This window comes from Oncorhynchus tshawytscha, linkage group LG01, assembly GCF_018296145.1.
Source record: "Oncorhynchus tshawytscha isolate Ot180627B linkage group LG01, Otsh_v2.0, whole genome shotgun sequence".
NCBI classification, from domain to species: domain Eukaryota; kingdom Metazoa; phylum Chordata; class Actinopteri; order Salmoniformes; family Salmonidae; genus Oncorhynchus; species Oncorhynchus tshawytscha.
The window spans coordinates 47,789,093-47,806,623 of NC_056429.1; the positions used below are offsets into that span (position 1 = coordinate 47,789,093).

At 41.4% G+C, this 17,531-nt stretch overlaps 1 long non-coding RNA gene across 1 annotated transcript; it reads left to right on the top strand.

The window, feature by feature from the left end:
- Nucleotides 1-6,415: 6,415 nt before the first annotated feature.
- On the top strand, nucleotides 6,416-13,431 carry LOC112252263. The gene is made up of 3 exons (XR_002953822.2): nucleotides 6,416-6,572; nucleotides 12,742-12,849; nucleotides 13,132-13,431. It is a non-coding gene; the product is annotated as an uncharacterized LOC112252263 (long non-coding RNA).
- Nucleotides 13,432-17,531: the final 4,100 nt, after the last annotated feature.

Here is a 17,531-nt window from a genome sequence, read left to right on the forward strand (position 1 = left end):
GTCCTATGGACAGAGTCTCCCACCTCAGCTGTAGATCTCTGCAGTTCATCCAGAGTAATCATGGGCCTCTTGGCTGCATCTCTGATCAGTCTTCTCCTTGTATGAGCTGAAAGTTTAGAGGGACGGCCAGGTCTTGGTAGATTTGCAGTGGTCTGATACTCCTTCCATTTCAATATTATCGCTTGCACTTGTGAGGCATCTGTTTCTCAAACTAGACACTCTAATGGACCTGTCCTCTTGCTCAGTTGTGCACCAGGGCCGTGTCCAGCTACTATTGCCATTTACAACATTAACAATGTCTACACTGTATTTTGGATCAATTTGATGTTATTTTAATGGACAAAAATGTGCTTTTCTTTAAAAAACAAAGACATTTCTATGTGACCCCAAGCTTATGAACGATAGTGTACGTATATACTGTATATATATATTAGCATGGGTATTGAAAGATACCAGAGGGTAGATAACAACAAAGCACTAATATAAAAAGTAAGCGGTACATGTCTGGTTTTTGGGCTAAATGTATACATTATGATTTGCCTCTGAACTGTATGTGAACCCGTCTGCAATCTACTGGCACTAACCATTAAAAAATATGACTTCAACCAGGCTGTCCCTATGCTATTTTCTCTCTTTCTCTCTTAAACTGCTAGCACAAAGCCTATGTGAAAATGTGGTTTTTCACAAAAGATAATGAAAAAAAATATCACCTGGCCCAAATCAGCTATACATAATTCAGCAGGGAAGTGTGCAACTACCACACATTATACCCATTATACCAGTAAAAAAAACTGTCACCTACATAGGTATTACAAAATCCCTTTCAGTTCACATTCCTTGCAGAAAGAACCATTTGCAAACCTTTTAAAACATCCAGAAAGACAGTGGTCTTTAAAGGGTATTTATACTTTAAAATACATATTTTATGTGAATGGATGTGGATGAAAGCTTTCTGCCATTGTTTTAATGTCCTAGTTTCATTTTTTTCTTTACCTCCAACTCTATGTATCCAAGTGAGCCTATGAGGACCTTGGGGGATCAGATTTACCATTATACTCATTGATCAAACGTACAACAGACAGACACTGCTCAAAAGGAGTTGTTTGTGATATCTACACTCAGTTGCCACTTTATTAGGTTCACCACCCTATTCACAAAAATAAATTGCTCCTACATACACCAAGTCCAGTGGTCTTGGCTTGCAAGACACTAAAGCATGCAGAGAAGTATTCAGGTATTCTGTTACTGTTTGTTTGAACTTTAGAATGTGCAAATGACAGCATAGTCTGTGATGGTCTTTTGTAACTCAGAAAAGTTCCAAAACTGTTATTTTAAATATTCCAACACTCAGCTGGTACTGACTGTAATAAACTACAACTGGACTTAAACATTTGAACAGTCTATCTCCTTTCCCAGTTTCATCAACTGTTTTGAATTCACGGTGTTCCAGATGCAAAGGGGGTTGTACCTAAGAAAGTGACCAATCTATTACCTCAGGAAAAAAGCCTGGAGAATGGAAATACTGATACTGGAAAATACATTTTGGGAGGTTTAATGTACTTTGATGTAAACTCATCAAAAAAAGAAATGTCCCTTTTTCAGGACCCTGTCTTTCAAAGAAAATTAGTAAAAATCCAAGGTGTGCTTTGCATCATCCAGAGAAAACTGAAGATCATCTGACCAACTGGGTTTGTCTTTGTGTCACATAACAGTACGCTATGAAAACACATGTAGTTTCATACTTCAAGACATTTAAAAATATGAAACTTTGTCTTGAAACTTTTTTATCAAGGTTATCCTCGTGTGATTGCTAGGGTTGAACATTTTGGGGAATATTCAGAGGTGGAAACTTTCCGTGGGAATTAACAGGAATATATGGGAATTAATACCAATTAAATGTGGATGTTTTTTAGCATTGGATATATTTACCATATCATAATGGAGAGAGAAACATAAACCGTTTACCTTATCATAGGTAGACAAATTGCAAATTATTAAATCCTTCCAATAGAAAGAAAACCATTTTTTGTTACAAAATGAACTTTAATTAAATTAGTTGAGTGCTCACATGGGATGATTTCACTGAACAACAAAAGAAAGGGAATACTGAATGATCCCCAATGATCCATCGCATCTCCCAAAAACATTTTCAACATACATTGGGGCAAACAATTATTTAGTCAGCCCCCAATTTTGCAAGTTCTCCCACTTAAAAAGATGAGAGGCCTGTACTTTTCATCATAGGTACACTTCAACTATGACAGACAAAATGAAAAAAAAAATCCAGAAAATACTTTTTTGCCCCACTGTACATCTGTAAAATTATATAGTCTAGAAACTAAAGCTTTGGTTGTCTTCCTCTCAGGCTTCGATGTCTTCTCCCTGTACCTCAATGTACACCTCTGGAGCATCCGATTCTGAGGCCTCATCTTCACTGTCACTTTCCAACCTTGTTGAGGATGGCTTGTTGTCAGGCTCAAAAAGCCTCATATTTACTGGATGGCCACCAATTTTTCAACCCTTGTATTGGTCAGCCTGTTGCGTGCTTTGGTTTGTGTTCCCAAACAAGGACCAGTTGAGCTCTGAGGTGGCTGATGTTGGTGGGATTCGGAGGATGATGGAGGCAACAGGGGAAAGAGTCTCAGATCCACAAAGTCACTGTTGCTCCAATCAGAGGAAACTGCAGTTCTGAAATACATCAAAAAGCGTGAAGACTTCTGCCTGAAGCCCATACATGCCGCAGCATACATGTTGGACACCAAGTATGTTGGCAAGAGCATTCTGTCTGGTGCAGAGATGATGACCCTTGATGACCCTTCACATACCTAACCATTTCCTTGGCTCTTTTGTTGAGTGTATCCATTGTTTTCAGTGTCATGATGTCCTTGAGAAGCAGATTCAATGCATGAGCAGCACAGCCAATGGGTGTGATGTGAGGGTAGGACTCCTCCACTTTTGACCAAGCAGTCTTCATGTTCACAGCATTGTCCGTCACCAGTGCAAATACCTTCTATGGTCCAAAGTCATTGATGACTGTCTTCAGCTCATCTGCAATGTAGAGACCGGTGTGTTTGTCTGTGCTCTTGTAAATACTGGTCGAGGGGTGGAGATGATGTACTTAATTATTCCTTGCCCACAAACATTCGACCACCCATCGGAGATGATTGCAATGCAGTCTGCTTGGCCTTCACTTGAACTCTGTTGAACTCTGCATCCAACAAATGAGTAGATAAAGCATCTCTGGTTGGAGGGGTCTATGCTGGGTGAAAAACATTCAGAAATCTCTTCCAATACACATTGCCTGTGAGCATCAGAGGTGAACTAGTTGCATACACAGCTCGAGCAAGACATTCAACAGCATTTCTCTGACTACGTTGGTCCACTGAGTAAAACAACGGATTCCAGGAGAACCATGAGCTGTTGCTATCGATAAGGTGTCTGATTCACCATTTTCACCTCGAATAGAAGTAGATGGACTTTTGTCAGAGGTTGCTTGTTGTGAGCGCTGAGGGAACTCTATGCACTTGACCAGATGATTCTGCATCTTTGTTTGCATTCTTCACATATGATTTAGCACAGTATTTGCAAATGTACACAGCTTTTCTTTCTACATAGCTGCAGTGAAATGTCTCCACACATCAGATAGTGCCTGTGGAATTTTCCTGTAAAGATGAGATTTTTGTAAAAATACCAAATACAATTCCATGTACAGATAAATAGTTAAGCTGTTAGATTAAAAAGTTAGAAATGATTTAAACACACTTTGCTCTAGGCTACTATTTACTAGTTAACAAAAAATCATGCATGTCATATAAAATATTTTCACCCCACCCAGTATTGTAATCAAAACTTACCAGAAAGCATCTAGTCCTTGGCTCAAACAGTGTAGTAGTGTGGGCCCAATAGCATCTCATTAGTGTGCAAGATCTTGAGAATCAACTGTAATTGTGATGGAAGAATGTACTGTGCATGCAGAGGATTGCAATTCCTTTGAATTGGGGATAGTTTAACCAGAATATGCCCCAAGACCTAGAATTGCCTTATGTGTATATCCCACAAAAAAAGGTTCACTCTTATAAGCTAACTTTTAAAAAATTAATTTAAGCAACATTTCCCAAATTTAACTTTAACTTAACAAAATTTCCCAGGCTTAACTTTAACTTAACTTAAATTTCCGGAATATTTCCGACCCTTCGGAAATCCTAGTTATTGATCTAATGTTCTAAAATAATTTCTCTATTTTAATATTCTACTATGAGAGATACTAGATACATACTATGACAGCAATTCACTGTAATAGGTACACACGTTGTATCTGGCACAAGTGACGATTAAACTGATTTGGATTTCAAAGACTGCCATTATTGTAATGTTTGATATTACAACATTGATGTGTGATACCTTTTTTATCAATGCATACGTGTTTTGCAAACGTATGCCTTTATTACAACATGATTTATATTGCCTGAATACTCAATGATGATTAACACCACAGTTATGTGTGCTTCAATTTAGCAATTGAACAACAATCCGAATTCAATTTGAAAATGTTCTTAATTGCAAAAGGATGCAACATAATTTGGGTATTCCAGAACTGTAATTTACATGTAAATAAACATAACCCTGTTTTATGTTATTAATCATGAAGATAGAATGCTCTGTGTGCCAGAGATGGTACCATTCAGCATGTCTGGGGATGACAAAGAAGGACTTCAACAAAGCCAAAATAGAAAAAGATTGGAAGGTGCCTCTTAGCTGTTAAATTAGAAACGTATAAATAAATGACTGTTGTGCCTTGTAACTACTTTAAAATGTGGAACTGTTGCACTAAAAATGAAAACATTGATTTGGCATACAATTGAATATCATAAAAATTGTACAACTTTATGTAAAAATTGTCTAACTTCATATAGAACAAATTGCACTTGCAATTAACATTTCTTTAAAGTTATTGCAAATAAACACATTTTCACTTTTTTTCTGAGACAATCACTGAATTAGATTTTAAGTGCAATATTTGAGATTTTATGTATTTCTATCAAATCAAAACTGGAATTTCCACGCAAAGCAGTTGTAAAAGTATACTAGACATTTATAGAATAAATCATAGCTAGTTTGATGATTCTGTCATGATCAGTGAAAACGTTATTGATTTATATTGCTTTAAATTGCATTTTATAGATGCTATATATTTCTATCAAGTCCAAACTGGAATTTTTCCTCAAAACAAAGGTTGTAAAAGTATTCTAGACATTTATAGAATAAATCATACCTGGTTTATTCTATATTTCCGACTTGCGCCTACATGTGGACTGAATAAAATACAGAAATCATGTGATCAAAGGTCATGAAGATTTGACTGCATGTTTTTGCAGTTGCTCTTCACCATCTTCATCCTGCAGCCATCGACTGCATTGTGGGATGCTCTATTTTCAACCAATCACTAGGATGTTTGTTTGACCAACGCAAATATGACCAAAGACATGACTGAAACAGGAACCAACTTCATGTAGGCTACACATTTGATAGCCTATATACAAATTAATGTGATATTTTAGGCTCTCTCTCTATGTCATTGATTGTACAATGAACACGCATATGAGTTTAGTTTGTGAGTGTGTGATATGCGTGTTGGAGCCATGTTTATTTTGACATTTTTAAGAAAAACTTTTATAAAACAACGTCAAAACTTGCATGTTGATCTGAGCCTTGCTGTTCGAAAACCACATTGGTGTCTGACTTTCGGATGCCCCTCCCCCGACTTCACTCGACTTTCGTCTACGGTAGGTTGCTTTCGCCTTACCAATTGCTTTAAGTTTAACTATAGGCTAGTTGTAGGACTCGTGCTTTGCTTTCCAACTGATGCAGGTGTTATCCGTCATTATTTAAGGCTATTTTTTTAATGCACTTAAAAAAAAAAACATTTCTTGAACAGGCCAGTAGGTGGCACTCGTCCATAGGTCATGCGGGGATCCTTTTGCTTTGATGGATTGACTTATTTTTCTCCTTCTGCAGCGCTCAGTGCTCCATCTTCACGTGTGCGCACGGGCCCCGAAACGTGCGCATCTGTAGCGCATCTGTAGCGAAGTGCATGTAAAAAGAATGTTAGTTTTGCATAGTTGCTTGTATAGACGGTTATTGGTATGGGTTGCGACATTCAGTGGTGAATGAGTTGTAGGCCTACATGAACACTAAGGGTATCCATCTGGCTTTTCATGGTGTCATTTTTAGTCTTCTCCACTCTACTTCAACATCTTTCCACTTGATTTATTTTCCCATTGAACTTTGTCTGGGTCACTGACCTGACCCTTATTTTCACATGTGTTCTGTCCTGTCACATTTTCTCTCCTCCCTCCCCTCATGTGTGTTCACTTGCCCCTCCCACTAACACGCTCCTCTGCTCTCTTCTCACTCTCTTCCTCTCTCTCTGGCACACGCAACCCATAGGCGTACAGAGGAGACACTGACGCACACAGCAGCTCTACAGACATGTCGGACTCTGAGACCGCCGTTCCTACTGAGGCCCCTGTCCCTGCCACATGTGCAAGCATCAAGGCAGACCTGGACAAATGGTGAGTGTCTGTACGGACGGATGTGGTTTTCTCTGTTTTTGTCCGCCATTGCCACCGGGACCAACGTCTCCAGGATGCCCATCCATGGCTTCCAACTCATTGGATGGACATGGCAAATCCACAGTGCTTCTAGTGCTTTTCACTTAGAAGTTCCCAGTGTCTCCAAGTGGATTTCAGTGTTGAGTTGTGTTTTAATTGAAGCAACTACCCTCCCCCCGTCGCTTGGAGGAAGGCTATAGCGGTGCATGATGAGTTGATGTTGTTTGGAATCCTTGTGTTGCGCCATGATAAAATGGTGGAGCAGTTGAGAAGTGCAGTGAATGATGATAGAAGAATCCAAATTTAAACTGCCTTGGCAGTTTGGGGGATTACTATTGTAGTGTAATGGGGGGTCTTGGGGTCAAAGTACGGCAGTCTCTCGCACACGCCTGATTGAAGGCAGGGAATTTGCCTACATCATGTCCTCTCCTACTCGCTGCCCCCCCCCCACCCCTGTCCCCGCTCAGCTTTTCTGGCCTTGCTGAGTGAGCGTTAGCCAGCGCTAAGTCGCTAACTCACTGCTTCATTGTCCAAATCTGTGTGCACCTTTCCCCCCTCCTCTGTCCTCCATCTGCAAGATTAGTGCAGAGTGAGATTGTTGTGGGTTTTATCTCTAGAAATGCGTAGAAACAGGAAACATGATTGCATGTGTGAGGGCTCAATGACAGTGCAATGTCAAAGCCCGGTTCGATGCAATGTCAAAGCCCGGTATGTCTACTCTAGCCCTCAGCGGTTTTCAACTCTGTCAATCTTCATTGACATTTCACCAAAACCTAGATGCATTTTGACCCTTGGTGTTGTATTTTGATGTGTTGTTGCAGGGTTTGGAGCTAGGCTAGGCTAGGCTAGGGCCTGGAGTGTCCCAGCCTGTATAGGCCAGATAAGTCCAGACCAATGGGTGTGAGGGATGAGATAAGGATGCAGGGTTTAGGGGGTGGTAGGTTGCAGGTTGCAGGGCAGGCTAGGGATGGGCTAGGTTGGCTGCTGGTTGTAAAGTTTTGTTTTAGTAACATTTTCAGGGTGCCTATAGCGGTCTTGAGCCATGGGGAATTGAATGTCATTGAATTGTTGTATGCCAACTTTTTATGAATGGACTGTAGTGTTTATACTCATGGTAGGCCTCTTATAGTTCACTTTGCATCAGGTGCCCTTTACCTCAGTATTTATACTTGTATAATTTGTCAATGTTGCATTAGAAACTAGATGAAGGCTTTCTCAACACTTGGGTCAAGCACAATTATGTTGTACTATGTACAGCTCTTTGGTCTACGCCACAGTAAATAACATCTACTTTGAAGTTTAGTCAAGGGCCCTGTGCTGTTGTGGTGAAACCTTTCAGGACACTTTGTTAACCCTACAGTCAAGGGTTGTACCGCTAACCCTCAGGCCAGGGTTCTACTGTTAACCTCATGGTCCTTGGGGTTTGTCATTGATGGGCCCAAATGATACTGTATCCTGTAACATGGTCCACGTGACAGCAGTGGACCTGCTGAAGGCAGCGTAGATAGCTGTACCAGAGGGCTGACTGAGTAATGTATACCAGGACGATGTATTTATAGCTCCACTCTTGAATCCTAAATAGTCATGCATGGGTTGGTGTGTAAACGTCCAGCATACTGTCCCATGGCTTTAGTTCATGATCATGTTTTCGACTTACCGTGGAACCTGAAAAGGTATACATTTTCAAATGGCCTCACACAATGCACAGCTGACTGCAGACATCTTGGCTGGCTTGGCCTGCCCTAACATGTCACCTAGAAATACATGGGTTAGTTGAAGGAGTCACCACCTTGACGCCTTCAAACGCAAACAAATTTCATGTTGTTAATTACACCTGTCTTATCCTCGGATATCCACAAGTACACATGCCTTAGGGTCTAGGGGTCAGTTTGGTAATGGGCCAAACAACTCCTCTGGAAAGTACTTTGAGCTTGTGGACACGGCCTAATTATTCTAGAACCTGCGTTGACTGACATTTGAACCTGTGACAAGGTATTTGTGTGTGCTTTGTATGTGCCTGCAGTGTGTTGCGTATCTCCTAGTCAGGACATTGAGACGTATAGATTATACATGTCAATGTATGACTTGGATACCTAACTGCTGCTTTAAATATTAATATTAACCATGTTACAGATGTCTACTACCTGTGTGGGTCCTGCTGTGTACTTTGAAATTTGGTTCTGTAGTAACTTTGGCAGTCTAACTGTGTATAACTTGTAAGCCAACACCCTAGCTTTCCACACAGACCCTGGCCCCTGGCTTGTATGTAGACATGTGTGTGCTTGCTCTGCTTGACTGAAAATGTAGTTTACTTGGATGGAATGCAGTGTTACTGCAATTCAAGAGCCCTTAGCTACAACAGGGCTCCAACTGGAAACCAACTACACCCTATTCCCTATTTTGTGCACTTATTTTGACCAGAGCCCAGTGAGCACACAATATAGGGAATAAGGGTGCCATTTGAGACTCAGACAATGTTTGTATTGGTCCTAGAATGATATCCCTATCATTGTAGGCCTGCCCTTAGTTCCCTCTATAGTTGTTCACTTGCAGGCGTCCCAATGCCATTGAACTCTCCAGTGTGGTGACTTTTAGGTCGCTCTTAGTTTCCTACTCAGACAGGCCCGGTAACCAACTTCAAGGCTGTTCACAAGCTAGATGATATTGGCTCTGTGTCCCTACTCTCTTTTCTTTAGTATACTGGTCTGGATGGTTCCCCCCTCTTTGGTGCGCTTTTCTAAGCATCCCTTATTTTCCATTAGGACAGCCTAGTTATACACTTTCTATACACAGTTTGCACTCACTATTGAAGCTCAATTCAGATTATACTGTTGACCATATTATATTTAATACTCCAAACCAATACTTTTTTTAGTCTGAGTTTTGCAAACTTGATTGATACTCAGAATTGAGCAGGAGTTCCTTTTAAGGCACTAAGAAGGGAAAGATTTGGTGAAGTGGTAAAAGCGGATGCTGTTTGATTGTGAGGCGCTATACAAATTTGACAGTCATAAGATGGGGACTTGAAATAGGCCTATGGCATGTCAAGGGAACTGAAGCCTACTGTTCAGATGGGTTAAATGGAAACTGAAATCTGGACTATAACCTCTCACATAGCCTTAATATTAACTCCTACAGAATTAAGCATTTCTTGCAGTAAAATGATACACCAAATGTAGTAAAACTTTTGACTCGGGTACAGGAGTGGAGAAATATGATTTATTTATTTTAGCATCTTGAGAGAATGTGTTAGATACCATCTGTAGAGATGCTGTATTTATCAGTATCATAAAAGCTGATTCAGTATTTCAAACACATAAAATATGCATCCAAGCCGAACTGAAATCTTATCACAAACTATCATGTTGGGTTGTTGTCACAGCTTTCTACACTGAACAAAAATACAAACGCAACATGTAAATTGTTGGTGTTGGTCCCAAGAAGCTGATTTAAACAGCATGATCAGGTGCAGGTGCACCATGCGCTGGGGACAATAAAAGGCCACTCTAAAATGTGCAGTTTTGTCACACAACACAATGCAACAGATGTCTCAAATTTTGAGGGAGTGTGCAATTGGTATGCTGAGTGCAGAAATGTCCACCAATGTCTACCATAATCCCCCTCAAAAATGCCCCTCCAACCGGCCCCACAATTGCAGACCATGTGTATGGCGTTGTGTGGGCGAGCGGTTTGCTGATGTCAACATTGTGAACAGAGTGCCCCATGGTGGCGGTGGGGTTATGGTATGAGCAGGCATAAGCTGCAGACAACTAACACAATTTGCATTTTATCAATTGGCAATTTGAATGCACAAATATACCGCAATGAGATCCTGAGGCCCGTTGTGAGGCCCATTTTTTAAAATTAGGTATCTGTAACCAACAGATGCATATCTGTATTCCCAGTCATGTGAAATCCATAGATTAGGGCCTAATGAATTTCAATTGACTGATTTCCTCACATGAACTGTGGTTATATATAATCTTTGAAATTGTTGCATGTTGCGTTTATATTTTGGTTCAGTATATTTCCTTAAAACCGATCAAACTGTGGTTATGGCATGTTCTTCCCAGTCCCTAAATGTCTTTGCTTTGCAAAAGATGCAGAGATGACAGAACTTTACCAATGTCAACAAGATTGAAGCATTCATTCTATTGATTTATGACATTCTGGTGAGCAAGGATTTATTTAGTCTTCTAGGGCAACGTATAATGACAGAAGAGAAGCTGCATGTATCTAAATACAGACAAGTTGACTAACCAAAATGTTGGAAATTATAAGCAGAAGCATATCTAAATCGAGCCAAAACAAATGTTCACTTTATCACATATAGTCGGGCGGTTACGGGTGGGTTATTAGCAATTGCGGTTAAACAAACCACTGACCTGTGCACAACAAGTGGCCAGCCGACAGCCCTAAATAATTCACATCTTAATTTCCTGATTGTAAAGGCAGTGTTTCCATCAGTCCAACCACACAGTCGGTCATCCTCCTCCCATACAAACCTAGCCCTTGCCACCCAACCCTCTTTAACTTGCTCTTTGATGCACCCTAAAGTGGTCGGTGCCCATTGCCATGCCAACATGGTGGCGGTGCCATAACGTGACTGATGCCCCCCACCCCCCTCATGTTGTGTGACAGCTATCATGGTGATGTCACCAGTTCACTGCCCCTGCAACCTCTGACATCCAGAGGTAACACTCTGCAGCAGATCACTCTTGCATGTTGATCACTCAATCCCAAGATGTTAACTTGAAACTAATATTTTTTATGTACAGTATATTCAAACCCCCAAAGTTCCCCCTTGGTTCATTCACAAAGGATTCCCCAATTTGTTTGTGGGGAGCTGAAGATGGAGAGACAGGGGAGTTAGGTTCTGTTCAGGCAACATTACATAACGAAGCTTAATTGGTTTGGTTGGTTGACGAGGCCCCAGGCTACAGTTGTAGGGAACCCAGACCCAGTGTCACTCTTATAGTGGCAGAATGAATGTGTTTCTATCCATCCCTCTTTCCCTTCCCTCCCTCCATTACAGTTCAATGTCATTTGATTATTAAAATGGCTGCCTGTTTTGGGTTTATCTCCCCTGCTTCTCATTGTAGGTTTGGTCCAGTCATATGTCTCTAAGCACTTTCTCTCAGTGGTAAAAGCAGGGGATGTTTATGGTGGATGGATTATCTGGCCACACAGCCTCAGGGCCAGGTCCTCTGTGCTACTGTTGGGTCATCTCTGCTGCCTCCACGTCACTGCACCATCACCCTTCCCATGCCTCTTTTTACCACACACCCGTACAATCTTATGCGTTCAATGACTCACTCGACACACACTACACAAACGACCCTTCTTCAAACCCGTAGCAATCGGCTGCATAAACCTTTTTAATCTGCAGAGACCAGCTGTGAGTTACATCATAGAGATCAGCCCAGCGACAGGGGGACGGGGGGAGGACGGGGCATGGAACCAATGGGAGAATGGTGAGGTAGTGTGGGGTTGCAGACAGTCATGTCAGTCAATCCATCCCCTCCTGCCGTCTCTGACCAACACCCTCCCACCCAGCCTTTTCGTCATCTGTTTTGCATTGTCACGCAATCACTCGCTCTCCCTGATGCCCACCTTCCATCACAGATGGGTTTATCCCCAACCCTCTCTCCCCAACTTCCTCTCTTCCCTCACTCCCTTTCGCCGTATCACTCTAATGCGTTGTGTCAGTGTCTGCCTGCTGTTTGGTGCAGAGTTCCTGAAATAATCTCCCTCAACACCCTTCCCTGTCCTCTCTAGTGACCAGTATGCCAACAATCTCTACCTATGTAACCAGTTCACTCCTTTTAGTGAGGGCAGTGTCTGTCTGTCTGTAGGACCAGTCTGACTTGGTTCAATCTGAAGAATGCCAACATTGTTTAGAAAAGCTCATACTAGGATAGGGTAGGCTTGGACACTTCCAGGCTGACAGCTTGACACCAAAACATCTTTAGTTGAGTTGACCGGGATCATTTGGTGCTGAGCTTGATGACCAACCTATCTGAATGCTTCAAAGATCGCTATTGGCTCCATAGCTGTCAAACTGTTGGAGGAGAGGATCCAAGGTCCCTCCCTCAGAGGTCCTAACCATGTGGTTGTGTTCTCTCTACAGTGTGAAGGAGGGGGGTGACTGTAAGGATCTGATGGAGGCATTTGCAGCCTGTCTGAAGAGTGTAGCGGAGGCGTCGTGAGGAGAGCAGGAGCTAGACTCACAGGAAATGTAAGTTCACACGCAGGGGCGATGTGTCCTGATAAGGCGCCTAACTACTAAAGCCAACCTTTCTTTGTCCAGTAATGGACTCTGTAATGCCAAAGGAAATGCTTAGCTGACTATTGGGGCTCACTCATGGAATGTGAATTGAATAGCCTGCAGGATCTGGCTTATGGTGTAAACAACCCAATGGTGTGCCAGCCAGTCTATCCACTCTAGCCAGGGAGGCAGATGTTAAGCCAATATGACTGAAACTAATTCTGCACACTTTCTCTTGTTCACTCTCTTCAGGTCCACTGCACAGGATCCTCCACGTTTCCCAGCATTCCCTTCTGCACAACAAGCACTGGGCTGAATGATACTGGCTGTGTTCAGCGCCTGGCAGAAACCATCCACCTCTTACTTCCCTCCCCAACCCCCCTTGAAGCTTAAATGGTGTCTTCCAATTTATACCCCTGCGCTGCTCCCACCATGGCTGAGTACATCCATTGGTAGACAATTCCGGAGAGCCTATGGGTTTTATGTAAATTGTCCACTTGAGATGTATACATTTAAATGGAATAATAAAGTCTAAAAGAAATTGGTATAACATTTTGCCTCTTGCTTTGCTTCTCTTTTTGAATGTGATATGAAATGTCATTTCTGGCTCTTTAAACAGTTTTGTAACTTCAATAGACAGGTTGGTTGTTTAGCAACAAAACCGACTCGTGTGAAACTATGGGGCAAAACAGACTGGGTTGGCATAGATTGTTGACAACATGTAAAATATGTTTCGTCTCCAATGTTTATTGAAAACATAAATAAATGTGCACTTGTCTCAAATACATTGTTACAGTTGTTGGTTAGCTAGCAAGCAAATTTTTGGCATATTAGCATAGATGTGACATCAGTTAAAACTCCTCAAAACAAGACCATGGTATCAAGAACTAGCTGAAACGAGCCACTGGCGATTCTCCACATGGAAGCTTCTTGTCATAGCCAATAACTATCTGACCATCCAGAGTCACAATCCACAGACTTCTGCCCCATTGAAGCGTGCTCATCATTTTCTTGACATTGTCAGCTAGCCCGTCTCTACAGTTTCATGTACTGAATTGGGTTATGGCTTTGAGTTTTTACATCTGTTTGATACTGTTGTTGCAGACCAGGGCCCCTATTTATAAAGCTTCTCATGAGTGCTGATCTAGGATCAGTTTAGCCTAATGAATGAGATTGGGGGGACATGATGCTACATCACAACTCCTACTCTGAAGTGCTTTATGAATACGGGCTCATACCATCAAAAGCTGGTGAATGTGTCATTTTAAGATGTCGTCTCTGCACTTTTACTTTAAGATTCAACTCATTATTCCAAAAGCGTTTGAACCTGGGACTATTCTGTCTCTTTGTAATGGGTTTAAAGGACCAGGAGTTTAATTTGACTAATGCAGTTAACCCTTACTCTGTCAAATGCAACTGATACACTCTTAATTCTGACTGATTCCACGAACACACTCTGAACGAGGCACTGGACACAGCCTGCATCCCCATTTTCCACCCTTCTAACAAACTGTACACTTGCTCTTTCTCATATGGATTGAACAATGGTGTAAACTGACTCCAGCTTAATGCTTACACCAATCATATGCTTTTAAAAACATGATGGGAAAAGTGCAAGTACACTTCTGGAAAAGGGTGTAGAACTAAGTGGGGTTCAGGGAGGTATGACACACCCACTTTCTATGGTGTGAGTAGACTCCAAGGCCAATCAGGATGCGTGAGTACATGAAAGTTTCAATCTACCTCCTGGGGCTCCGGAATCAGATAGCTGACGTGAGTGAGAGAGAGATGGGACTGCATCCAAGGACAATGTGTGCATGTAAGGAGGTTACATGTGTGAAGGGGGCTGGGCAGTGGGACATAGCAAGTAAAAAAAAGGTATTAGGTGAACAATAGATAACTAAAGAAATAAAAACAACAGTAAAAAAGACAGTGAAAAATAACACTAGCGAGGCGAGGCTATATACAGGCACCGGTTAGTCGGGCTGATTGAGGTAGTATGTACATGTAGGTATGGTTAAAGTGACTATGCATATATGATAAACAGAGTAGCAGTAGCGTAAACATAACAGAACTAGGAGTGGCACATAAGTGGACGCCAGCCCATGAAGTCTTACGCTTCAAACACACGGACAGCGTCATTGCATTTTGGTACACCAGAATGACATTAATTTCCAATGAAACGTTGTGTTTGCCTTACACCATTGCGTTGCAGAGGCAGTTGCAGTGCGTTTGGTGTGGTGCATACGTTGGATTTATCGAACATATGCTTCAAACTGTATGGGTAGACGGCTTGACAGAAATGGTAGCAGAAGGTGAATGTTGAACTTTTGTTACATACATATCCAGATGATGCTGAGTATTATTGTGCGCAAGGACGCTGTCGTTGTGTTGGAAGCGTTAGCCTACCTCTTGTAGTTGATTTGGTATTTGTAAATGTGAGTTAAATGCTCTGTGAACTGAGTGTGTGAGATAGGAGATACACTAGCTATGCACTATGGTCAGTATGCGTGTGTGAACTGTGTATGAGAGAGCAAATGGCGAGAGGAGATATGGCAATATAGGTGGTGGTACTGTACATGCATGTGGGAGATAAAGGGTATGTGTGTACGTGTGTATGCGTAACAACTGTGGCCTGCTCTCACTGTGTTCCCAGGAATGTTCAATGTGAAAGAACATACCTTTATCCCCCCTCCCCAACCTCCTCCTGACACACAAACCACTAACCAGAGGGGTATCCTACAAAGCAGGTTTGAGGAGTTAGTGAGGCAACATTGGTCAATTGGGATAACAGGTCATACAAAAGTGGCTCACCTTTTAGCCAGGTAAATTTCTATGGCAACAAATCCTTCAGAACTAACCAGCTCCAGGGCAGGCTAACTCCACTTACCCTGAATGAAATGTCTGAACCACGAGTTGAGGTCCATTGAAATCAGATTCCCTCCCTCTTGCAAAGATTGCATGATCATCCCCTTGATTTGAGGAAGACTGATTCAATATTTTATTAATCAAATGTTTTGTGTTAAAAAAGAGTAATGTTACAATATATCACTTTGCAAATTTAGTAATGACAGAATGCATTTTATCCTCTTGATTCTAGCCATCCCGGATCCGGGATCGTGAATACAGCCTCAAGCTCATTACCATAACGCAACGTTAACTATTCATGAAAATCGCAAATGAAATGAAATAAATATGCTAGCTCTCAAGCTTAGCCTTTTGTTAACAACACTGTCATCTCAGATTTTCAAAATATGCTTTTCAACCATAGCAAAACAAGCATTTGTGTAACAGTATTGATAACTAGCGTAGCATTTAGCGTTAGCATTGAGCAGGCAACATTTTCACAAAAACAAGAAAAGCATTCAAATAAAATCATTTACCTTTGAAGAACTTCGGATGTTTTCAATGAGGAGACTCTCAGCCTGTTGAGGATCTTGAGTCCCAATTGGGAACCAGCCCTCCCACCGTCAGCTGGAATGTGGCGCATGGAACGCAAAAAATATTCTTACAAATATTTAACCTCCACACATTAACAAGTCCAATAGCTCAAATGAAAGATAAACAACTTGTTTATCTAGCCAGCAAGTCAGATTTCTAAAATGTTTTACGCCGAAAACATAGCACATATTTATGTCAAACCACCACCGAAGACACACCGAAGACCAAGCTAATTTCCATAGCCAAATTCAACAAAATATGCAATCACCAAACGCAGGATTAAAATAAAAGTAATTTCACTAACCTTTTGAAATCTTCATCAGATGACAGTAATATAACATGTTACACAGTACATTTATGTTTTTTTCAATAATATGCTATATATATCCATAAATCTGTTTACAATGACGGCATGTTCAAAAAAATGCTACTCAAATGTCCGGAGAAATGACGATAGCTCCGCCATATGCCGTCAGCTAACATGGAATACACAACATAAACTTAGACTAAATATGCATGTTCTACATATATATAGAAAGATACACTTCTTCTAAATGCAATCGCTGTGTTACATTTATTTTTAACGTTACAGATTTCGTTCACTAGGCGATAATATGAGTCGGCGCTCAGGAATTAGCATTTTGGCTCCTCTACTTCGGAGTCCACAGAAACCCATAATAAACACATAAATATTCCCTTACCTTTGCTGTTCTTCCATCAGAAGACCTGGAAGGGTTTATACTTACCAAAAACAGCTTTAGTTTGGAAGTCTGTGTCTTTCGGTGATCAAACACGACACATTTCGGTTGAAATGCAGCCAAAAAGTCAAGTGGGTGCGCACCAAAACGTCGAAATTACATATTATATGTCGACTAAACTTGTCAAACTATGTTCAGAACACAGCGTTAGCATGTTATTATCTAGCTTCACAGCAATTCTCAGGACGATCAGAAACACACGAGTCGTTTAATCAATCTTGGAACAAAGACATCACCCGAGCAGAACGCGCATGAGAGTAACCTGTTTTCTCGCGTGACCGAAAGGTTTCGGCCCCCCAAAACCCTCGTGAGCGCGCGATTCTCACAATGAGAAGCCCCATTGAAAGCAGACATCGCGCTGAAGAGATAGAAACTGTTCCCAGGACTGTAAGTGCTTGGGAAGGGTGGGGGCGATGACGTCAAAGTTGGGCCAACTTTTATGATGACAAGAGA